At 52.4% G+C, this 23,698-nt stretch overlaps 1 protein-coding gene across 2 annotated transcripts in view; it reads right to left on the bottom strand.

The window, feature by feature from the left end:
- Positions 1-6,231: 6,231 nt before the first annotated feature.
- STK35 (serine/threonine kinase 35) overlaps positions 6,232-23,698 on the bottom strand; it is a 39,313-nt gene continuing 21,846 nt past the window's right edge. For both annotated transcript variants that reach the window (XM_057702713.1, XM_057702714.1), the window contains exon 4: positions 6,232-6,367. The gene's annotated coding sequence lies outside the window, so the exon portion shown is untranslated. The remainder of the gene's footprint in view (positions 6,368-23,698) is intronic.

Below are 23,698 nucleotides of genomic sequence, written 5' to 3'. Positions count from 1 at the left end.
CCATATGATGCAGTCAGTGTACTGCCGGAGACATATGTGCCCAAGAGCATTAAAAACACAGGTCCACGTAAAAACTTGTACATGAATCTTCATAGTAGCACTATTCGTAACAGCCAAAAAAAATGGAAACAACCCAAATGTCTCTCAGCTGGTGTGTGGATAAACAAAATGCGGTATTTCCAAACAATGGAATACTATACAGCAAGGAAAAGGAACGGAGCACGGGTGTGTGCTAATGACACGGACGAGCCCTGAAAACATTATGAAGTGAAAGATGCTGGACACAAAAGGCCACATACTGTGTGACTCCATTTATATGCAATGTCCAGAAAAGGCAAATCCATGGACACAAAAGGCAGATTAGTGGTTGCCTAGGGCTGGGGTGCGGGAGGAGCGCGTTTGGAAGGGGATGACTTCAAATAGGCACAGGTTTCTTTTTGGGGATGATAGAAATGTTCTGGAATTAGATAGTGGTGATGGTTACACAACTCTGAATATACTAAAAACCACTGACATGTACACTTCAGAAGGGTGAATTATCTCAGCAGTTATTAAAAAAAAAAAACGTACTTGTGGGCTGTTCTTCTCCAAGCTCCAGGCTAGTGCCCAGGCTAAGCACAGAGGTATCTTCTGCCAGAAGCTTCATTCGCAGCAGCCACGAGACACCAAAGCCCGGGCCTGGAATGCAGCCCGCTCACGTTCCGATGAGGCAGGGAGCCTGTCTTATCTTCTCCTCTAAACCTACATTCCAGAGTCTTGACGCGGCCCTCCTGCGGCTCTAGTACTCCTGGGCTCACAAAACCTCCTCAGGAAAAGCCCAGGTGGTGGGGTCCCATGTCGAACACCGACCCTTCACAGATCTTTAAGCTTTACCGAGGCAGTGCAGCACCAGGACTCAGGGTCTGGCGCTCAGCAGGCTCCGGGAGGATCCCAAATCGGTCTCTTCGGGAAAAGGAAACGAGAACCATTTGTCGAGAGCCTACTAAGCGCCAGGCCCAATACTAGGTTTTCATGGAGCCCCCAGCTGCCCTGAAGGTAGCTATCGCCACCGCCACTGTACACGAGGAGAGGGACACGCGGCCAGGCTGAGCCGCCTGACCCAGCCGGCATGTGGCACGTGGCCTTTCCTGGTGCAGCAAGCATTCACCCCGCTTTCCGGATTTCTATGGGCTTCAGTTTTCTCCTCAGCAAAAGGGCACACACGACACCTACCACGCAGGCCAGCGGAACTGAAGCGCCCGGCTTTTCATAAAGGCCAGTCCTCGCTCCCCACAGAAGGGTTTTGCTGGCCAGGCAGAGGGAGATGGGCTGTACGCTCTTCCCTGCCTCCTCAGCCCCGCCAATCACCGGTCCCGGGACACGGGTGCTGCCCCCTCAGCCCACAGAACTGTCCCCCCCGCCTCCTCTGAGAGCCCGCCTCCTGGCTGAGCATTCCAAAGGCGTCCCCTCCCCCTTGCTGGCGTGGGTGGGAGACTCATCGCTCCATTAAAAACCCCTGAGGGCAGAACTTGCAGAAGCACAGAGCTGGGGCGGGAAGGAAGGGCCTCTGGATACCTAGGGGGCTGGTAATGCTGGCTGAGCCCGGGGCCCCTGGGGAGAGCAGACCAGGCCTGGTGTGGCTTCCTGTCCCAGGTGTGGAATGGGAGGACTGCCCAAGGCCACCAGGCATTTTCTTCTCATCAAGCAGCCGAGCTTGTCTTTCCTCCTGCTGTTCACCCACCAGGACCCAAATAAGCTCCTCCAAACAAGGGGTGACAAAACCACAAAGCACTCTTTTGAAATCACATATGGCTTCTTTGACCCCATCAAATAACTTTATTCACACAAACGTCCCTTAATTTACAAAGCCTCAGTCATTCATACACATTAGGGGAATCCACAGTGTTCAAGGAACTTAAATATATCATACCAACCCAAGTAAACCAAGTACAAAAAATATTCATATATAAAGTTGTTCACACGTAGGTCCTAGATTACCAGCTTCTGTGCAAAAAAAGAAAATAAAGAAAATAGATTTATTAACTAGTCTTTGAAACTAACCTTGTGCCTGGGTTAAAACCTCCCTCACACCCAAGTTGGCCCCGCACGAATGCGAATCATTGCAACATTCTCCCCTGCTTTGATGGAAAGAGGCGCCTGGAGCACAAAAAGATTTCTTTAAAATGTCCCTAAATGAACTCCCTTCCTCCTGTGGCCTCTCCAGGAAAAAGATGCGGGGGCCTCCATCCCATCACCCCCCCAGTCTCAGGGCTCCGGGAGCCACTGGCAGTGGACTCATCCCGTGGCTACGGATGCTGACATCAGCCAACCTCATGGCACATCCTGGTCCCCTCCTCCCAGGACATCTCTCCAGGGATGGAGAGCCCCGGCCACCTAAGCCTGGCAGGGTAGGATCAGAGATGGCCCGCACTGTCCTGAAGGCTACGCCTCACCCCCGAGCCAAGGGCCTGGAGAGCACAGCAGTGCAAGCTCAGCTCTTCTCAGGTCGCCAGGTCTTAGGAGACTCCAGCAGCTGGGCCCCCCAACAGGCCCAGGCTGGGGAAGGAGCAAAAACCCAAGAGCCCCACTGAGAGGCAGAGCCACCAGTGCCCCCCAAGATGGACAGGGAGGGAGCGGCACACGAGGAGCAAAGGTGGGTGGTGCACTTGGTGGGCAGGGCTGGGAGCCTGGGTGAGGGGTGGAGGCCCGACTCCTACGTCTCCAAGCTTCCTAAGGCTGAAACCCAGACATCCATCCAAGAAAGATCTGTCTTCTAAAAGGTAAACAGCCAATAGCAGAAAAAGAAAGAAGATTCCCACAATGCCTGCTCTTTTCCTTTTCTTAGAAAAAGACTCAAGCAAAAAAAAAAAAAAATATATATATATCTTATTGCTCCAAACACTGGTTTTCTAGGAGATAACTGATATGTTGAGGAGCGAGATCCTGAAGGAAGGGAATGAGAGGCGGGGAATGAAGGCTGTGAGGAAGGTGGTTGAGTGGTCTTAGCACCGCAGGATCGGGGGCAGAGGGGGTGCGGGGCCTGTGCCCCCGCGCCCTGCCTTCATTCGCTCTGGAGTCACCACTGGCAGTGCCATAGAGGAGGCCAGGCGCCGTCCAGAGAGTCAAATCTCCACCCAGCATTGGGCACGTTTCTCCTCCAGCTGTAAACAGGGTACTTCTTAAGTAAACATTTAATACACTCCCTCAAAAAGGCAGCCATGGGGGCACGAACCGCATCCAGGTGAGAGGAAAGGATTCCCATTCTCTTGTCCCAGTGCCTCTGGGATGAGAGGAGGCTAAGGCCTGTGACCTTCGTCCCGGTGCTCAGGAGGGGGTCAGATGGAGCCGGTTTGAAGGAAGAGACTGCATCCTCCTGGCTGGAGGTAAGAGGCAGGGACCTGCTGGGGAGGAGGCTGCACAGAGCGCACCTGTCTGCAGCACAGCCCGTCCTCAGCGGAAGCTGCTAGTGAGTGCCCTGTGGTGGGTGGGGAGTCACGCGCCCGGCCACAGCTCTCAGGAAGGGATGGGGGGTGTTATCCTCCCACGTGGCTATCCGCGAGCAGGAGTGAGGGTTTCAGTGACAGATGGACACAGACAGGGAGGAGCCAGGTGGTCTGGCGGGGAGGGCAATGGAATAAGGCACTATGATCTGTCTTGCTGATTCCTCTCGCTGAGGGGGAACGGAGCTCAGCTCTGTAGGGCTGAGGCCCAGATCCTCCCTCCAAAGGCTATCCTTTTCACAGATCCCAGGAGAAGAGAGTAAGTGACTGCTACTTTAAGGGCTGGAAACTCCTAGAACTTGGACAGGACTGACAAATGGGTGGTGCTGAGATGATGCGCCCCAGAGCAGCTGCCAGGCCCGGGACCCAGGTGAAAAGGCAGGAAGAGGTGAGGAGGCTGACCCCAGTGGGAAGACATGAAGAGCGGCTGAGGGCCTACCCAGGCCTAAGCAAGGCTAGTTGGCCGCCTGGGCAGAGCCAGCCTCGACTTCAGGCTGACTTCCACCCGGCCGCTGGGTGCCGGAGGGGCACACGTGGAGAGCGGGGGAGGGACAAGAGGGACAAGAGGGACAGGCACTTGGAGCTAACAAGCTGGGCCTCAGGAGCTAGGGAAGGAGGTCTGGCCACCAAGCAAGGATGGGCTGGGAGTCCTCCAAGACAAGGGTACGTGGAGGCTGGCTACCCCGACCGAGGTGGCCCGCCTCACCCACAAGGTAGGGCCACCTGTAACCTACAGCTCCAAGACCTCACCCAGTCAGAGCTGAGACCTGGGGCGGGCGGAAGGGAAAGATAAGCAAGAGGGAAATAACCTGCTAGGCTTGAGCCCTCACTAGGACTTCAGAGTGTGGGCTGCGGCCAGGGATTGGTGGGGGTGCCGCGTCTGGGGACTGTTTTTCCCATGTGCTTGTGGACAGACAAACAGCTGTCCCCCAAGGGAAGGCAGGGGGGTGGGGCAGAGAAGGGGCATGCACTGCAGTTAGGGGACGCGCTCTCCCAGCTGCAGCTCAGAAGAGACTCAGGATGCCTGAGAAGTCAGAGAGAAGAGACAAGAGACTGGTGATGACAAAGGATTTCAGCCGAGGGAGGGAGGGGCCCGGTCACCACCTGCCGCCCTGCCGGATCCTGCTAACCACAGCTAGCCATCTGCCCAGGAGGACGACGAAGACTTGAGAAAAGGAGGAAAGAATGTGAGCAAACATACTGCTGAGTCTGCACGTCTGGGCTGATGCTGCGCTGGTCTCTTCCAAACTCCCAGGGCCAGAGGGCTGTGGCTCTAGGGGGAAGCCCCCCTTGGTCACATACCAACTTAAATGCCCCCCAACACCTCCCCTATCCATCCTATGCTGGTTTAGAGAAAACAACAACAAAAAAACTAAACACAAAAGGAGAATTCCTTCTCTCTTCCTTGCTTTGCTGTGATGGGGTGAGAAGCCTTTGGAGCAGCCAAAGGGGCTTCCAGGTGAGGAGCGGCAGGGACAGCTCTCCTTCTCCTGGCAAGGGGAGAGGACACCCTGCTTCAGAAGCCCAGCAGTAGGGAGGCCGCGAGAGCGTCGCTGGAAAGCGGAAGGCTACACAGACAGACACTGGAGGTGGGGTCAAGGGGTCATGGCTGGCAAGCCCACAGGCATCTAATGGCCAGGGTCCACCCGGGTCAGCCAGGTCCATCTTTTCCCATCAGACACATTTACACCGAGGGTAGCCCCTAACAGTAAGTCCCTGCGGTGAGGGAGATGACACTCGGCACTGCCACCATAAGTGACACCACGGGGCCAACACACAGGGCACACCCTTCGCTGTGAGGAGATGACAGTGGCGCCTGGTTCGGGACACCCTGTTCTTATGGCAATGGTCACAACTGGGTCTCAGGGCCTTAGGCGGTCTCTGACAACCTGGACATCTGGCGGGCACATCTGGGAAGACGACGATCCAGGAGCAGTAGATGATGGGTGCTGACCTGACAGGAGTGACAGGTGCCCGCCGAAGACCCAGCTGTGTCCCAAGCAGAGGTTTGGCACAAGAGTTTTTTCCTGGGAATCATCCTCGGGGAGGAAGATCACTAACAGAAAGGTAGGCTTGCACAGCTGGGGTGGGCTGGCCGCTCAAACGCCAGGGAGTATGAGATGGCCACCTTCTGTCCCGCCCCCGTCAGAACTCCCGGTTATAAAGGGTAGTAGAGGGAATGGATTCCCTCTGTAAGTCCTGGTGCGGCCCCAGGCTTCCAACTGCTTAAGGAGGACAAACCCAAAATATAGATCTTCTTTCTCGAGTTCTCCTGGCCAAGCCCTGGTCTTCCCCTTCCAGGTGGTTCTTGGCCTCTGATCATCTCCAGGGCCCAAGGGCCAGCCAGGAGCAGCCCACCAGGGAGTCCAGAAGTTCCTGCACCTGGTGGGGAGGCAGCACAGAGGCCTCCTTCTGGCTTCATGCCCCCCATTCCAGGAGAAATCTCCAAATTCTCCATGGAGGGGCAGGCCTTCTCTGGGGAAGTGACATGTTATAAGCAGAACTAAGAGATGGGTAAAAGAAAGAAGACAGGGAAAATAAAGGACAAAAACAAAATAGCTCCCTAACCCCTTATAAAAATTAAAAATAAAATTTATACATATGCTTTGTCCATATTGAGCTTCTTTAAAGAAATTGGTGCCTGTCCACAGCATAGCTTCCTGCTCGTCTGAAGTCTTAATCGTTTAAATTAAAAAAAAAAGGGGGGGGGGGGGAGAAAAAAAATAAAAAAATTAAGCAAACTAAAAGGAGGGGGAAAACCCAAACAAAAGCTTCACATTGCTGGAGGTCCAGCTGCTGGGAGATCGTCAACCGGCCAAGCCACCACCTGTACGCTCTGCCGTCCTCTGTGCGAGATACGATGAGAACTGCGGGTCCCGAGGATCGACCTGAAAGACAGAAGGCAGGGGGCGTGGAGGTGGGTCATTGGGCGTGGGGCACCTCCACGCTCCAGATGCCCCACCAGGTGCCAGCACCCAACCCAGATGAACTCGGGAGCTGTGCCGTGCTGGGGGCCCGGGGACTTGGTTTCTAAGCACTCTCTATGGCGCGAATCCAGCCTCACTATAACCACCGCGCTGTGGACACATTATCCCCCTTCTCAGATGAACTGCGGTGTAGGTTAAACACCACACCCCAGGGCACACTGGCTGAGCGGGAGACTCCGGCTGGAAACCCAGGAATGAGGGTTGTGCTCCAAATCCAAGCACGACCCTCATCCCTCCCTCCCGGCTTCCCCGCAGTATTAGGACCCAAGCCTGTCTGTCCCCACAGCCCTGGCAGCCCCAGTTCCCTCATCCCCCCTCCCTTCCTCCCTGCTGTGACCAATCATGCTGCACTCACAGTTCACAGCAACCCTCTCATCCCATTTCAGAGACAAGAAGAGTGAGGTTCAGGCCTCTGAGAACCTGCACCGGGCTACCCACCCAGGTCATAAGAGGGGCCAGAGTCCCACAGGCAGGGGTAGTGTTGGTCTCCGAGTCACCTGCTGGGCCCCGCGTTGCAGGACACTGCCATGCTTAGGAAGGAGGCTGGAGCCAGAACTGTGGCCCAGTCCACAGCCTCCGCCACTTGACTGCGGGCAAATTGGAGTCTTCTGGTTCTTTGGTCTCGTCACCTGTACCACATCACAGGCTATACGAAGACCAAATGAACTAATACATGGAAAACTTACAACAGTGCCTGGCTGTATTGTTATTAGCTATTATTTAGGAATGGCCTTGGTGCCAGGCCTCAGAACAGGACCAGTGGCCAACCTTTCAGGGACGTGTTCTAGGGGAGGCCTAGAATACAAGAGCCCGCAGAGAGGAGCCTTGAGCCAGCCCCCACCCTGCCCAGCCCAACTTCCCCAGGCTGAGCCTGGGCAGAGCTACGTACAGCACCACCCTGGGCAGGCGGGCACGCAGGGCAGCAACGCTCCGTTGTGACCCATGGTCTCATCAGAGTGTCCAAGTGCCGACTCTCACCCTGAGTGACTGTACCAGACCAGTTTTACTCAGTGTGCTTGAAATCCCCCCACTGGCTTCAAGGCTCCAAGGCTCCGTAAGCTCACTGCAGCCAGACAGGTGTGTCCTCCCAGACTTGGGTCCTCCCCACCACTGCCTGCCACCTATACAGTCGGATCACACTGGCCTGTCATCCTCAGGCCCCGGAGAGATGCCTGGCTAGTCCTCACGAGCAGCGGCAGGATACTGCGATGCTGGACAAGCTACTTCTCCCGGTCAGCCTTCGTCTTCTCCTCTGAGAAACGGGGGCTCCTTTGTGAGGTTTGAGTGGAATAACGACTGAGAGGTACCTGGCCCACGGCAGGACCCAACTCCTCGATGCGCCCATCCTCTCCCAGCCATCTGTCCCCAACCAGAAACTGTGAATGTGTCAGGCTTAACAGGCCGCGGTCCTCAGCCACTGAACCATCCGAACTGCCTCCAGCCGGGCGAAGGTGCCACGGCAAGGACACACTCCGCTGGAGGGGTGTGACAACGCCTTCTAGAAAGCAATCTGGCAACGTTTCCAGAGCTTCTCACAGAGTATTTAGACCCTATAATTCCACTTTTGGAAATCTAGTTTAACCAATTATCCTAAATATGAAAAGGGCTTTATCAATAAAGATGTCCACTGAAGTCGTATTTCAACTGAGGCAATACCCGCAAATCCAAAAATAAGAGATTGAAGCAAACGATCCATCTACTCCATGATGTATCACAGAGGAAATGAGAAAGCAGTGTGGCATATGGAACAACAGTATGGCAGGAGCATTTCCATGAATTAAATGGAAAAAAACAGGCTATGAAGTTCCGTGACATGTATGTAGTATGACCACAACTACGTAAAAAACAAAACCCTCCAAGTATAGGAAATCTGGCAAGAAAATACATCAGAATGTTGTACTTGTCATGGCTGGATTTTCCCCTTCCCTCACTCTCCCTCTGTATTTTTAATACTGAGTACACGTCACACTGTCACACTTCACTTTTTAATGGGAAAAACACTGTACTTTAAAGAATAAGAACGCTGGCAGCCCCAAGAGAAAGGTCCCTGGAGTAGCGAGGGGTCCCAGAGACCAGACCCAGGCTCTTCCACACACAGCAGGCAGTGGAGAATCTTCCGCACCTGTCAGACAAGAGGCTAGACTGTGTGAGTCCACCACCCCGCACAGGTGAGGGGTGACCCAGTGTCCCTGTGTGGACTCAAGTGGGGATGGGTGACAAAGGCACTGGGAAAGTATCTGCTCTGGAAAGGAGAAAGCTGCATCTCTCAGGCCCAGCCTTTCATTCTGCTGCTTCTGTTTCCCCCGCCTGTTAATTCCCCTCAACAAACATCCACTGGTGGGTCTTATGTGCCAGTTTTTTGACTTGGAAAAATACGATCATCGTGAGCACACCCCGTGATGGATGGTCCAGCAGCCACCCCAGACTCTAACGTCACTCAGCAGGCCTCGCGCCTTCTCCCTCTTGTTTTCAGTAGGTGAAACAGAGCAACCAGAAGATGGGGGGAGCCTCACCATCTGAGACACTAAGTTCTTGTGAGATACAAGAAAGGCCTGGCAAGTTGTATGGTTATGTGTGATTTGCTAAGATAATCTTTGGAACCAGTTATGACCTGTTCAATACTGCTTTCCTCCCTCCTCTGGTTGGACCCAAGCTGAGGACAACCTCAAACGGACGACCATCACAATGGGAAGGTGGCCCACGGCAGCAGAAAAAGCAGTGTTGGAAGGGAGGCAGAGAGATTCAGAAGCCAGAAGTCTGTTTCACATCATAAACGAGCAGAACAGAGTGTGCCTGCAGAAGGTCACATCAAGCACCCGGCACTCTGCGAGAGTGCCTGAGACACCAGCATAATGACCGCTGTAACCACCAGGTGCCCTGCCAGGACCCAGCTGACATTTCCCACAGGCTCCTCCAAACTCTCTCCCTCCCTCCCTCCAGCTTTGGCACTGGCTCTGGCCCTCCTGGTAGGAGGTCTCAGGACAGTCCACAGGTTTGCCTGCTTCTGCCCGGTGGGCAGGGACAAGAGAAATAGGGCTCCTTCTTCCACAGAGAGAACCCTGGCTTTGCATTCCTCTCCCGTTAGAAAAAGTGCACCTTCCCCAGGGAGCCAATGGCTGCAACCTCCCTGGAAGGGGGCGGGACGTCCTACAGCCCCGCATAGGAAGGGCTCAGACCATGTGGTTCTGGGGTAAAGCAGCAGCAGGCCCTCCCAGGGACCTGCTGGAACAATGAATGGTCTGGGTCCCAGCCCGGCGGGCCCTTGCCCTGCATCCTAGCAGGCGCCACAGCTCCACTCCATGACTGCCCGGGCTGTGGCTCCACTGCCTGATTTCCAGCTTCAGCCAGGGCTTGCTTGTCCCCTTCAGTTGGAATGCTGACTTCTGACCACAGAGCCCTCCCAGAGGGCAAAGCCACTCCTCTGAGCACAATGAAAATCGATGATGTGGTTAACCTGCAGGTGACATCTAAAGCGCACTCCCATCTCTCTCACCTGCCTGAGGAGCAACTCCAGTGAGGAATTAACAAGGGAACAGGCCCAGAGATGGAGCCACTTGCCCCACATCAGAGCAGTAGGACCGGCACTCAGTCCCATCTTCTCCAGCCTCCCTGCCCGAGGCCTTTCCACTACAGGCCTCCGTTTAGTGCTTCCAGAGCCGGCTCTGCCAGTGGCTCTAACAGCCTGCATTTGAGATCGTCTCCTAGGGGAAAGGTGTCCAGGAAGGTGTTGGCAAATGCTTCCCTTTCTTATTTCAGCTCTCAGACTAAGTTCCCTCAGCATATCTGAGCTCCTTATTTCTCTACAGGGATCATAACAGCAATTACTTACTCAGCATTGAACATGTGCCAGGCATGTTCTACAACGGATAAAGGTAGGACACTTTTATATGTAACAACCTGGGAAGGCTGTCAACCCTCCTACACTGCTTTCCACTCACTGTGTCGTGGACACACGTGTTTTACATCTATGGCCTCACCTCACTCAACCACCTTATTAGGCAGGAGCTGCTGTCGCCCCAGTTCCTGAGACGAGGAAACTAAAGTTCAGAGAGAAGATATGCATGGCCAGTACGTGGTAGAGAAAAGGGCTGAACCTAGCTAGGCCTGTCTTACTCCAAAGCTCCTGCTTTTAACATGTAACTCTGTAATGTAAAATCCCTTCACAGAGAGACAAAAAGAGCTTAAGTGGAGTTTAAAACCCATTTAATCCCTTCACCTATACACAGATTCACTCAGAAAAGGCTTGTGGAAGGGGTCTGGGGTCCAGAGCACAAAGGGGGAGGCAGTGCCAACCAGGCGGGGAGCAGCCTTCTGGCAAATTCCTCTGCCAGCCAAGCAGCTGTCTGGTCTGTCCAAGGAGACTGAGGACCCAAACTGCTCCCATTAAGGCCATCAGCAGGTTGGAGAACAGAAGCTGGGGAAAGCTGACGTGGGAGCAGGCAGCCACACGGCTGGAGACCGAACAGGCTCCCATGGCCAAGTCCCTCCCCGAGTCTTCAGCGTGCAGACTGGGAACGGCTGGGTGAATAAAAGATTAATTACCCTTTATCCTAAAAGTACAGCCTTCCTACCTTGGTTAAAATGTCATTTCTCTGATGAAAGTAAATGGGAGTGGCTTAAAAAATTGGTCTTCCATCTCCTACCCCCAGCCCCCGGCTTTTAAATTGTACTGTCCTTCAATATGCATAAGTTTGGCAACCACAGGATTTAAAAATCTCTGGGAGCCACAGCTATGCTTCAACTTGGCACTTTTACGCTAGTGCTCTATCAGGGAAGCAGCGCAGGCTGTGATGAACAGTCCTGGGTTCAAATTTGAGCTCTGCATTTACATTATCCAAGCCTTCTTTTCCTTCCTAGCAAACGGGGACGCTGCTATTTCCCCTCTAGGGTCAGCTGTGAGGAGCAAGGATTCCCAGCAGTGGGGCACTCAGGGAGCTCTACCTTGTTATTAGTTATGTAGATGGTCTTTTTGGTTTCTAGGGTGTCACACACTAAACTATAACTTATCTGGAGTCAAAGCTTAATTCAGGAACTTTCTCTCCTGCATTTTCAAAATGGAGATTTAAGAATGAGGGCAATGAAGGTGATGGTGGAGTGGGGAGGGTAGCTCTCCACTGACACAGCTTTACTGTAAAGCCCCGAGGACAGCCAGATGGTGGCAAAAGTATCCTTAGCACCTTTCCAGCTTCTCAGGCCTAAAGGTGGATTTCTTTTTTTTTTTTGGCCGGAGGCAGGGGCGGGATGTAGACTATTTTTGAAGTCTTTATTGCATTTTTACAATACTGCTTTTGTTTTATGTTTTGGTTTTTTGGCCGCAAGGTATGTGGGATCTTAGCTCCCTGACCAGGGATCAAATCCGTACCCCCTGCATTGGAAGGTGAAGTCTTAACCACTGAACCACCAGGGAAATCCCCTAAAAATGGATTTTTGAAGTCCAGGGACCTACAAATATGAAATATCACCTGGCTGTCTGGGAGGACCAAGTTTCCGTGGCTTTGCACAAACGTGTCATAGCTACTTGTTGAAAGGGCGGGCTGGTGCCCCAGGTGACCACTGGCCCTCCTTGGGAGGGCTCCTGCAGCAACCTGCAGGCTTCAGGGTGGCACTAGAGTTTGTGCTCTGTGCTGCTAAGGTAAGCGGGTATGCTGAGCAAGAGGCCATACAATACTCTTTCTACTTTACAGATACATCTCTGTTTCCACAGATGAGGAATTTTAGTCTCAGAAGTTACTTAGCCAGTTGCAAAAGGTTAAATGGCTAGTAAATGGTTAACTGGGATTCAAATCTAAAGTCTAGTTTTCTCTGTTCCTCTCTGCCTCTCACCTATTTAACAGGAAAGAAAGTCATCTGACTGGCACACTCAAGTCGTGGTGTTACTGGGTGGGAAGCCAGGAACTCACCCTCACCTGAGCTCCCCTAACGTCCTGCCTGGTCCTGTGATAAACCTGCCACCACGCGAGGCCTGATATGCAAAGCCTCCTTTGTCCAGGCAAAGAACCACGTAAGAATTATCCCCATTCTACAGAGCAAACTGAGGCTGAGGTTATTCATTTTCAGCAAAGCACGGTGGAGAAGCCCAGACACAAGGTAATCTCAGGGTCAGAGAGGGCAGGCCTCTCCTTCAAAGCAGGATTAGCTTCAAAATGAGTCATTTTCATTTGTTTCATACATCAGACAGCTGGCTTTTCATGCTCACACATCAACACGCCCGCCCTGGGGGTGGTGAGCGGCTCTGGCACTACTGTCCACTCTAACCTGCCAGAGGGACTGAGGCCCGGGAGCTGAGCTTGGTGCATTATTCCTCTAAGGCTCAGCTAAGCAACAGCGGTGCTCAGAGTAGGGCAAAACCAGGGAAGACTGTGCTGTGGGCAGCTCTCGGCACAGCGTAGAGGTCCTGTTATCAGGGTAAAAGAAAATGAAGTAGACACTACAAACGGGATAATGGGGTCTTCAGTCTCCAGGTCTATAGAAAGGGCGTGGCATTAGGGAAAGGAATGGAGGTCAGAGAGCATTGAAGCTTACCCAGCAGGAGCTTCACAGCAGATACAGCGTACAACCTGGAAGGCCACAGTGCTGTGCTTTGCAGTCTCTTGAGTACTGACTGGGGACCAAAAGGCAGAAGTCCAAGAGCAGGTCTCCAAAGTGATGGGAGTGCCATTCAAAGAGCACAGGTTACAGAATGGAAGCAGTCGGTGCTCTGTCAAGGGCTTAGGCTTTGGAGTAGGGAGATCTAAAGCTTACAACCCAGCTCAGCCAATTACTAGCTCTCATCTTTATCAAGTCTCAGTTTTCTCGACTTACAATGTGGAAATGTCTATCTTGCAGGGTGTGAAGCACAGGGAGCTCAGTGAGACACACAGGAGGTACTTAATCAAGCTGCAATGGCAGCCTTAAATCACATCCCCCAAACCAGAAACCTCACAACAGCCATTCGCTTGGACAAAAATTCCAGACAAGACGAATTGGCCTCATGTCAGTCTTCTATGTAGGCAATAGCATTCTTTCTGCTTTGGGCCTCAGGAACTACGGGTCTGGTTGCACACCCCACTTGCCCCTTGCTGTCAGCTCAGATGGTGCACGCCTCCTCCAGGAAGCATTCCCAGGGGCCTGAGCTCTGCAAGGACTCTTCTCTGTTCTCTGGTGAGTAGGTACAGGAAGACCATAGACCCCCACTAACCATGCTGTGAGATCTGTCACCACCCCCTAACTACAAGCTTCCTGGGGCACAGGGACAGTCCTGTGCTCCTCTGAAGCCTCTCAGGTTGCCAAGCGCAGAAGGAGCTCGAACACTGGATGACTGATAGGAACTGAGAGTTAGCATGTGGCAATAAAAAATTAATTTACTAACTTCACGGAATCACTCATTCCGCACGACAGGAGTTTAACATAAAAATATGGCTATAAAACCCCTCCCTGCTTTTGGTTGAGTTCCCAACAAGCCAGGTGCAGAGACGGATGCTCACCCCACCCCAGGGGGCCGGCCGCCTCTCCAGGCTCCAGTGGCTGTGAAGGGAGGGGCTGGGATTTCGTTGGTGCTACTTTTCTCCTGTGCTACACTCCCCCCGCCCCACCCTGCACCCTCAGAACTGAGTGGGCAAAACACACACATGGGGAGGAAGGGTTTTCCTGACACAACACAGCCCACCAGTGACACTACTACCCCCGTTACCGACTTCCCCACAGGAGGCCGGCCCTCACAGGGGAAGGATGCAGCCCACTGTCTGCAAACAGTCTGTTTCATCTGGAGAGGGAGCTTGAAATCCAGCTGCAGCTGGCTGGAGCTGGCCTGGTTCAGAGAATGTCCCCAGTCTAAGGCAGTCACAGTAGGAGGTTAATGAGAAGGACTGGAAGACTTGGATGTGGCCTCAACTGTGTGGACCTCCCAGATCTTAAAGACCCGCTGTGGCCTCCTTCCAGGCCCAGCCATCTGCAAAGTGGCAGGAATGCCCAACAAGTCTCCTTAGCTGACAAGTGGCTCAAGAGGCAGTGGAGTTCACACCTGGCGGCCTCTCATTCTCCACACTGGAAGGACGTGGACTGTGGAAACAGGCGGTGGACAGGGCAGTCCCCCCACTTGCGCAGCCAGAGGTCTTGCCCTTTACCTAAGAAGCCACTCCTCCCATCTTTCACATCCTCCTCACCTACGTATGCACAACCAGAGCAAGTGCTCAGTGAGTTCTCTGAACGGCAGACTGTCACCCAGGCTGTGACAGCACAAACACAACTGAAGGAATGTACCCCCGCGTGGCAGCCTATTAAGAAACACTGACCCGCCTTGTGGTGAGAGTACAGGTGGGAAACCTGGCTTCCAGTCTCACTGAGCTCTCCCCACTCTTCTCTGGGGACCTGGTTTCTTCATGTGCTGAGGGGCTTGGAACCAGGGGTCCTTAACCCAGAGTCCTAACTCCAAGGATGCATAGCAACCCTCTTGAAGGCAGAGGAAGCATCTCAGTGTGTTTAAGTCACATGAATTTTTCTGGGCGAATATCTTCAATATTCAGATTCTGAGAAGAGTCCAGGACCCAAGGAGTACTGAGAACCAAGACGAGCTCTGTAGGCTCCTTGTCGATGGAGGAAACCAGAAGGCAGCACAGAAGTGCTATGCCGGTTTCCCAGGCAAAGGAGGACTGGGTGCCGTGATGTGGGGTTTAGGCTGGGAGAGTGACTCCAGCTCCTGCACCAGGGCCCTTCCGAACAGAACAGAGGGATGGCAAGGTCCCTCTCCTACAGGCTTCCAAGCAGAACCTGAGATGCCCTTAAAGCAGATGAATATCACCAAGAGGAGGTGGGCGCTATGCATGTCAGCGGAACCCAATGTGCAGCCCCCTTAGCACGATGAGGACACACGCTCCCATGGCAGCAAGCGGCAGGCCCGGGTGCACCGGGTACGGCTCCCTGGGAGACAGGGAGTAAGCAGAGCTTAAAGCCAGGGTGGCGTGTGGACGCAAACACATGGCAGCTTTATCTCCAGAACGTCCCAAGTTCGGTGAGGGCACCAACTGGTTCTACGTAAGCTGCAGCAAGCAGTCACTGCAAAGCTCCTAGATAAGGAGAGTTGGTTATATTACAAGAGTGGTCGTGGTGTCCCAATGCTGACTTGCTTGATATTGTCTTAAACCTTCTGATTCCCTGAAGCGTGCTGCCCAAAATGCTAGTATTTAAGTTTGCTAGGGACTTCCCTGGTGGAGCAGTGGTTAAGAATCTGCCTGCCAATGCAGGGGACAGGGGTTCAATCCCTGGTCTGGGAAGATCCCACATGCCATGGAGCAACTAAGTCTGTGCACCACAACTACTGAGCCTGTGCTCTGGAGCCTGTGAGCCAAAACTACTGAGCCTGCGTGCCTAGAGTGCGTGCTCCGCAACAAGAGAAGCCATCACAATGAGAAGCCCGTGCACCCCAAAAAAGAGTAGCCCCTGCTCGCCGCAACTAGAGAAAGCCCATGCACAGCAAGGAAGACCCAATGCAGCCAAAAAATAAAAATTAACAGCCCCCCCAAAGTGGCTGTTATCATTCAAATAAATAAATAAAAATAAAAGTTTCACAAATTCAGGAAAAGAATCACCAGGCAAGACCTAAGACCCTGAGGTTTGGAGGTCTCTGGGGATCTGCACACTGTCACCACCCAGGTCTAAGGACACAGATCCAATTAAACCTGGTCTTTCTGGCCTTGAGACGTCACCAGGCTGTCAGGGCCTGGGGATTGGTGCTTCCCTTAACCAACTCAGCTGGTAAACAGGTACGGGTGGAACTCACTCAAGACAAGCGAAGGGGCAACTTTTTGTCTCCAGAAGGAGCCCTGGTAATTGGCAGTCAGCTGGGGGGATACCCTAATTCCCTTCCTCAACTTATTAAATGTGGGGATGAAATGAAAGCTGCCAACAGCCTCAATTGGCCCCCAAAGAGACTGGGGTTCAGCTGCGGCTACAGTGATTAGCAGAGAAAGGGCTCAAGGGGAGGCTGGGCTCCCGGGAGAGCGGACCCCTCCCCACCTTGGGCCCTTAGCCAGGAGGAAGATGTCTAAGGAGCTGTCAGAGCTAAGGGCAGAGACGGCTCCCCCACACGGGGATGGGGCAGCTTGTGGCTGTCTACGGCATGGCTCAAACAAGGTCATGCCCAGAGTGGTCTGGGCCAAAGGAGACCCTGTGGACTCTGGTTAGGGCGAGCGGTGCGGAGCCCAGTGTGCCGAGGGGAACTCACTGGGGGCACTTGCTGAGGGGTTTGGCGCTCTTAGGGAAAAGAAGGGCACTGCAAATTGTTAGGGAGAAGTGAAGCAAAAACGAATGATTAGCCTATGAGATTTGGCAAGAACAACAGGATGGGGAAACTACACAGAGACAGCCACCATTTACTGAACTCCCGCTGTGTGCTAGGAACTGCACTGCGCACTTTATGTTACTTGTGCATTCTGTCCTCACAACAGTGTACAGTGAGCATCAGCGTTAAGTGGATTAGGAAATGGGGGCCCAGAGAAGTTAGGTGACTTGCGCAAAGCACCCTGCTGATAAGAGGCAGAGCTGCAATTCAAACCTAGGTTTACCAGCACGTAAGACTCAAAAGCAAAAATGGAAGCACAGGGTGTCTCATCACCCTAGTCAGTGGTGGCCCTTCCTCCCCTCCTGTGCTGCCGGGCAAGTGCCAGCGCAGCCTCGCACCTTCTGAAGACCGGCACTGCCAGGTGCAGCATCTTCTCTCCCTCCCCTAGGGGACTAACAGCTCTCCCCTCCCTGTGACCTACTCATCTGCCCCAAATCCAGTCTCGTATACCACACCACCACCTTTTCTGCACGACAAAGTTCGCCCTAAGTGCTTAGGCTGACATTCAAGGCTCTTGGCAACGTGGTGCTACTTCATGCTCCAACTTGAGCCTCCGCGTGAACCAACCCCAAGATCTGCTCTTTGCACAAATTCCCTGTGTTCTGCCTTTGCGCACACTGTGTCTCCTGCTTGTCTGCTCTCCTTTCCTCAAGGGCCATCCTACACGTTGCCATTATCTAACTTCTTCAACAAAAAGATGGCACTCGGTCCTCTGAGCTCCTGGGGGCACTGAGGCAGCACTGTGCAGCCATGTCCTCAGAAGCTCGATGGAAAAGAGCGTGGACACCTGAACTCTAGCCTGGAGCCGGCATGCACTGGCCATGTGGCCAGTGGGGCGAATCTCTCTCTCCAGTGGGAGCAGTGCGGACATTGTATCTAGGATGCATGTGAGGATTTAACACGACAGTAAACAGGCAGAGAGTAAGAATCTGGCAAACAGCCTGTGCTCGGGAAGTTTAGGGAAGAGAAGGTGATCCCTGGGACCTCCCCACCAAGCCTTACAGATGATAAAGGCTCCAGGCTGTGGCAGGCTTGATCCTATACAGAAACAAGTGCATAGAAGACCACCAGCAAGCCGCAAAAGCTCTCCTTAAGTACTTGCTAAACAAGTGCAAAAAAGGACACTCCTGAATTCCCAAAAGGAGATCTGGTGGAAGGCAGGTGGGGCCATCCTCCATCCTAAGGCCTATATAGAATTCAAAACCAAGGCGTGACGGGACAGCTGAAGGACTGACTTTAGGGGAAGGGCCACCCCTCTGCTCCTGGTATCTGCACTTGGAAATCTGAAGGCAGCAGACCAGAGACCTTCTCCCTCTACCTGCTTCCCCTGTACTCCTTTCCTTAACCCCAAACAGAAAGTATTCCCCAATTTACAACTTCCAGTGGCTCTCAAAATCAATTTTATAGCCAGCAATCATGGTTCTGATGTTATACAACTATTACAAAACAAAAAACAAAAAACAAAACCATAAACAAAAACAACAGTGAGATGCCAGGGCTAGAAAGCTGCTCTTTGGCAGAACCACCAGCCTGCCCATGTGACAGGACACTGCACAGGTTTTCAGCTCTAAAAAGCAAAAGTAATTACAAAAACAAAATGCTGTGTTCTTGAGACATAATTACAGCAGAGTGAATATGCAAATAAAGACACAGAAGAGCCAGACACATCAGTCAACTAATGAGAAGCTGATTACAAAGGGGAAGAACAAAACACAGCAAGACTCAGCCATCAAATAAAGGCTGTGAGGGCAGCCCTGGGTCTAAGGAGGTCACTGTGCCCACGAAAGTGCTTTATGTTCAGTGTTGTTGTTGTTTTTTTTGGGGGGTGGGGTGGGAAGACAAGAACCTACACACATTCTGAGATACTACTTCTAGCTCTGTTACCAGCATGGCCAAGAACTGATATGAAAGAATGGCAGGAGTCAACAGCTGTGGAGCACCTACTGCATACCCAGCACTCCTAGGCTAGTTTTACATGAATTTTTCATTTACTCCTCATGAAAAGCCTACGGATAAGTGCTGGCAACCCCACTTTATAAATAAGGACTCCCAGGCTCAGCGAGATGCCTAAGGTTTAGGTGGACTGAGGCCAGGAGCAATTTTCATCTCCACAGCCCACGCCAGGCACACAGCAGGTGCTTAATACATGCCTGGAAAGAATAAGTGAAGTTTCCTAGTCTGGTTCGAAGCCACGTCTAAGGCTCCACTCAGAGATGTAAACCCGACTCCAGCCCCATTGCTTCCCCCTTTCCTATGCCCGCTGCCCCTCAACTTCCCCTTCCTCTAACGGCGACGCCTGTCCTACCACAGCGACCTCACTGGGACCTGTTATTCCCTTGAATGACTCTACGGAGGGCACCCCAGCACGCTCACTGTTAGTATGGCCTAGAAGCCCACTTCCCCAGGGCCTGGGAAGCCCGAGGAGAAGAAGTTGAATTGTTTTCCTCCTCCTCCTCCCCCCAGGAGCAGATGGCCACAGGGCCTCACTGCATGAAGACAAACCCACAAGGCAGAAACTAAGTAAGAATTAGGAGTCCCTCTCCTAGAACCACACCCACTGTGGAACTCTGAATGTGCTGGGGCAGAGGGAGGAGGGGAAAAGGGGCCAAAAGAGAGGTCCTCTTGTACTCTGGTTTTCTGGATGAGGAACCATGAGCTACAGTGTGTGACCTGTCCAACGCCCCATGCTAGGTAAGTACAGAGACAGAGCCTGTTTTAGAACCTGGCAGGCCCTCCCAGTTCTCAGGCCTCCATCCAAGCTTTCTAAGGGTAGAATGGTAGGATGCTAGGCAGATGGTGCCTTCACCCTCTTCTGCCAGGCGGTTTTCAAGGCTGAGCCTCTCATCAGCATCACCTGGAGGTTCTTGTTGAAAGGGCTTCCAGCTCTGCGGGTCTGAGGTGGTGCCAGAAATACGCATTTCTAAGAAGTTTCCCAGAGATGCTGCCAGTCTGGGGACCACACTTTGAGAACCACTGGTGCTGAAGTTTGTTGTGGACACTGTGTGTGTGCTGGGGGGTGGGAGCTGGTAAGGAAGAACAGGGAGGAATGTGGCAATAGTGTGTTAATATCTTCACGGTCACAGGATAGATTCTGGATCTGTTAAGCAGCGAACTTCTTACTCCTGACACCATCAGTTCCTTCCACTGATAAAATGGAAGCAATCTTTCTAAGCTTTACCCAGGCCGTGTAATACGAGGCTGCGGATTCTGAAGATGCACATCTGGGTCTGCCTATGCCATCACTATTGTATGACCATCTCAACGAAATTCTAAGAGTAGGGGGGAAACGAGTTCTGGGGACAGTTGTCCCCCTGCTATAGGACTTCCAAAACACTAGGTTGGAGGGACGTGCTCCTGAAGGCTCTCCATGCTACACCTAGTTGGTGCCCAGGCCCCGAGATGCTCGGGGGGGAAGGGAGGACGATCCCTGGATCACGTCAGTGGTGACATCTGGATTTCAGTTTAGGCAATTGGCCTAAACTCCCAAGCAATTTTTTTTTTGGAAGGTAAAAGTCACCCTGTTGTTTGGTCTTGGGTGTGGTATAGTCACACTCATTTCTGCTATCCCATGCAAACCAAGGGTTCCTTCCAAACATTCATCACATCCAAGCCTGCAATCTGGTTACTAACAACAAATGAGTCTTTAGTTGTCACTTCCAGCCCTCCTGATGTCTGGTATAAGGCTGGGCTGTGCTGGAAAGGCCCATGCATTCTGCCAAGATTTGACAGCACTACCCTTCTTTCAGTCCATGCCTTAGCTTTGCCCTAGACTGGAACTCTCTGGGAGGACATGTCTTAGACATGTCTGAAGAAAGCAGAAAGGAAAAAAACAAAAGGGCGCTGTATGTGATATTTAAGGGCTTCCTTTCTGCAAAAGGATGGAAGTAAACACAGAATGAGTCAACTGGCTCACATCATCTGTGATTTTCCCACTGGAACAGAGGGTCGATACCAAAATTCAACATGATATACCATAGCCCACCTGCCTTCCACTACTGTTCCAGTGCCAGGCTTCGGAATTACAAAAAGCCAAGGTTACCTACCATTCATAAGATTACCTGCCCAGGCCCCACATCTGGCTCCTTTATGAAGCCTGGGAAAATAGAAACATTTTCATCTTCCTCATTACGCCCTAAGGTGTGCCTGGGTGGCTCTAATCCATTCCTCCTGAGTCCCTAGACACCACTTTCTTTTACAAAGAAACAAAATACAGAATTCTGACCTGTGTATGATGCAGGCTGAGTTATAGCTTTCCCCTGGCACCTCTAACTGAAAGCGAAATTCCTTTAAAGTTGGGAAATTCATTGCAGTATTTTACGGTATGGATTTATTTTAAACCTGGCTGGCAGTTTTAAGGCCTGCCATGCCTCTGAATCCTAGAAATGCTGGAGGAGGTCTCATTTCCTTTGATTTTGTAAAATCACATAAGACTCACTAGTAGCAATGAAAAGAGGGGCTGGGAGCTTATACGCTGCTGCCCTAGTTTATCAAGGCAGAACCTTGGGTACTCTCTCCAAGTCTTGCTCTTGAATGCCCCTCCAACGGGGGATTTCACTACAACGGTTCCCTCTCTCCTTGCCAGCTGAATCCTGTACCCAACAAAACCTCGGTATGCCAGGGTGAGTTTCAGACAAACCCTGAGATGTGACCTCCTCACTTACCACCTGGCTTATAAGTGCCCCTTAAGCTACCTTCAAGAACCAGCACAAGGCACCACCTTCTCCAGAAAGCTTTCCCTCCACTCTCTCCAGGCTTCCTGTATTTCTTCCCAGCCACACCTACTACAACTGAGTGTAGTCTTAGGTCCACAGCTAACCTGTGAGCTCCTAGAGGATAGCACTGGGGTCTACACTATCAAGACTACCATTGGGCAAGTGCTTCCTTTTTGCAAAAGGATGGATGTAAACACACATCCATCCATCCATCCATCCATCCATCCATCCATCCATCCATCCACCCACCCACCCAGATATGAGCAGGGCTTGTGCTCACCAAATCTGACTTGGCCCCAGAATCTTTCAACAAAGGGCTTCAGGCAGCCACATCAATGACAGGGATGAATCACGAAAGCCTTTGGCTTCAGTCAAAATTCAATAAATGAGCTCCAAGATGGGTCAGGGAGAAACCCAGCAACCCCTGTTATTTTTCTGGATCCTCATGAACCTCAAGGGTCCAGGCTAAGCTTAGAATAGGCTTCTGCCAGGTCCCGGGAACAGGGACGACAGGGTGCCTCTGGCTCACATCAGAGCCCTTCCTCGTGCTGGTGCACGGACTGTCCTGTCAGTACCCGCCTTCAGTGCCAGTGCTTTCCTGCTGCCCCCACAGGGGACATGCTTTGGGTCTCCCATTTTCCAATCTTTTGGGAATTTTAACCTCTGCCTGCTTGTGTGGCTTCTGCCTACCACAACCCGGCCTTTGGTTATGTGGGTGCCTCACCACCCCAGCCTTGCCTGCCTGTGTTTGAGGCTCTATCAGTGTGACACAAGAGGAATCAACACACAGGTGATCTCACCTGAAGGCGCAGAAGGTGGCCCCGCTGCAGCATGCTGTGCTTAGACTGTGCTGAGATCGTCAGACTCTGAAAGATGCCCACAGGCAGCACGACACGAATACCTGGGGGCCTCTCATGTGGCACTAATAGGAGGGGGACCCACGATCTGCCTCAGAATATACACCCATCAAAAGCTGCTTTTAGGACTTCCCTGGTGGTGCAGTGGTTAAGAATTCGTCTGCCAATGGAGTGGACACGGGTTCGATCCCTGGTCCAGGAAAATCCCACGTGCTGCGGAGCCTGTGTGCCACAACTACTGAGCCCACACACAACTACTGAAGCCCGCGCATCTAGAGCCCACACCCTGCAACAAGAGAAGCCACCACAATGAGAAGCCCGCACACCACAACAAAGAATAGCCCCGCTCACTGCAACTAGAGAAAGCCTGTGTGCAGCATGAAGACCCAACGCAGCCAATAAATCAATACATAAAAAGCTGCTTTTAAAGAGGCTGTAGGAGGCAGGATGAAACAGTGGAATTTCCTGTCAGATATCTGGTTTCAAATCCTGACTCTGAAAACTATCAAAGTGATTCTCAGCTTCTTCATCTGCAAGAATGATGGCAGGGAACAGAACAGTTATGCAGATGATGTGATATTAAAGCCTAATTCAGAGCTGGAGATAAAAGGGCAGGGCCTCTGCCCTGCACAAGTCAGAGGGCCTCTCAAATCAGGTTTTTATAATCAGAAGCGGTTATTGTTGGGGGGTGGGGGGAGTAGCTGTGTCCCTAGGGTAAGAGGAAATGGGAGCTGGAAAGACCCCAACCATCAGGCAGCTTTGCTCACAGCTGGAGCATTACAAGAGCTATTTTGATTTGCCCAAAGGGATGCTGCCTAAGCTAGGAGGAGTCAAGGATGCCAGGGAGGAGGAGAATGTGAGCAACAACAGCCCAGGGGCAGGCTTGTCCCCTCATGGATGCTTTGATGTCCTGCAGAGCTTCAAGAGACAGATTATCCTTGGGGGCAATCAGCCCCATTACATAACAGACAGCTCAGTTTCCTCGTGTTGATACAGCAGGAGCGACAGAGATGGCAACAGCGGGGGAAATGGCCAGTGCCCAGGGAGCTACCTGACCTTACAAATACCAGCCCTCCCCGCCTAGGGGATCTCCCAGGAAACACCAGCAGGCAGACCCAGAACCAAGCGACAGCCTGCACACCGCACACGAGTGGTACCAGAGCTGCTGGGTCTTCAGTGAAGCCCGAGCTTTACATTCCCGGGGAAAAGAGAAGCAAACCCATAACGCTCTGCTCTCACACAGCCCCGTGAAGTCAGTCTAGTGAGACAGGGTAAAGCAAGGCTGGGGCCTCCATTTATAGGCAGGGACTCAAAAGAGGCTCAGCAGTTCTAGTTCTGCTTGGATCTA

The sequence above is a fragment of the Hippopotamus amphibius genome, chromosome 12 (genome assembly GCF_030028045.1).
Source record: "Hippopotamus amphibius kiboko isolate mHipAmp2 chromosome 12, mHipAmp2.hap2, whole genome shotgun sequence".
Taxonomy (NCBI): domain Eukaryota; kingdom Metazoa; phylum Chordata; class Mammalia; order Artiodactyla; family Hippopotamidae; genus Hippopotamus; species Hippopotamus amphibius.
The sequence above is the reverse complement of the archived record's forward strand: the minus strand, read 5'-3'. Positions and strand labels throughout refer to the sequence as shown.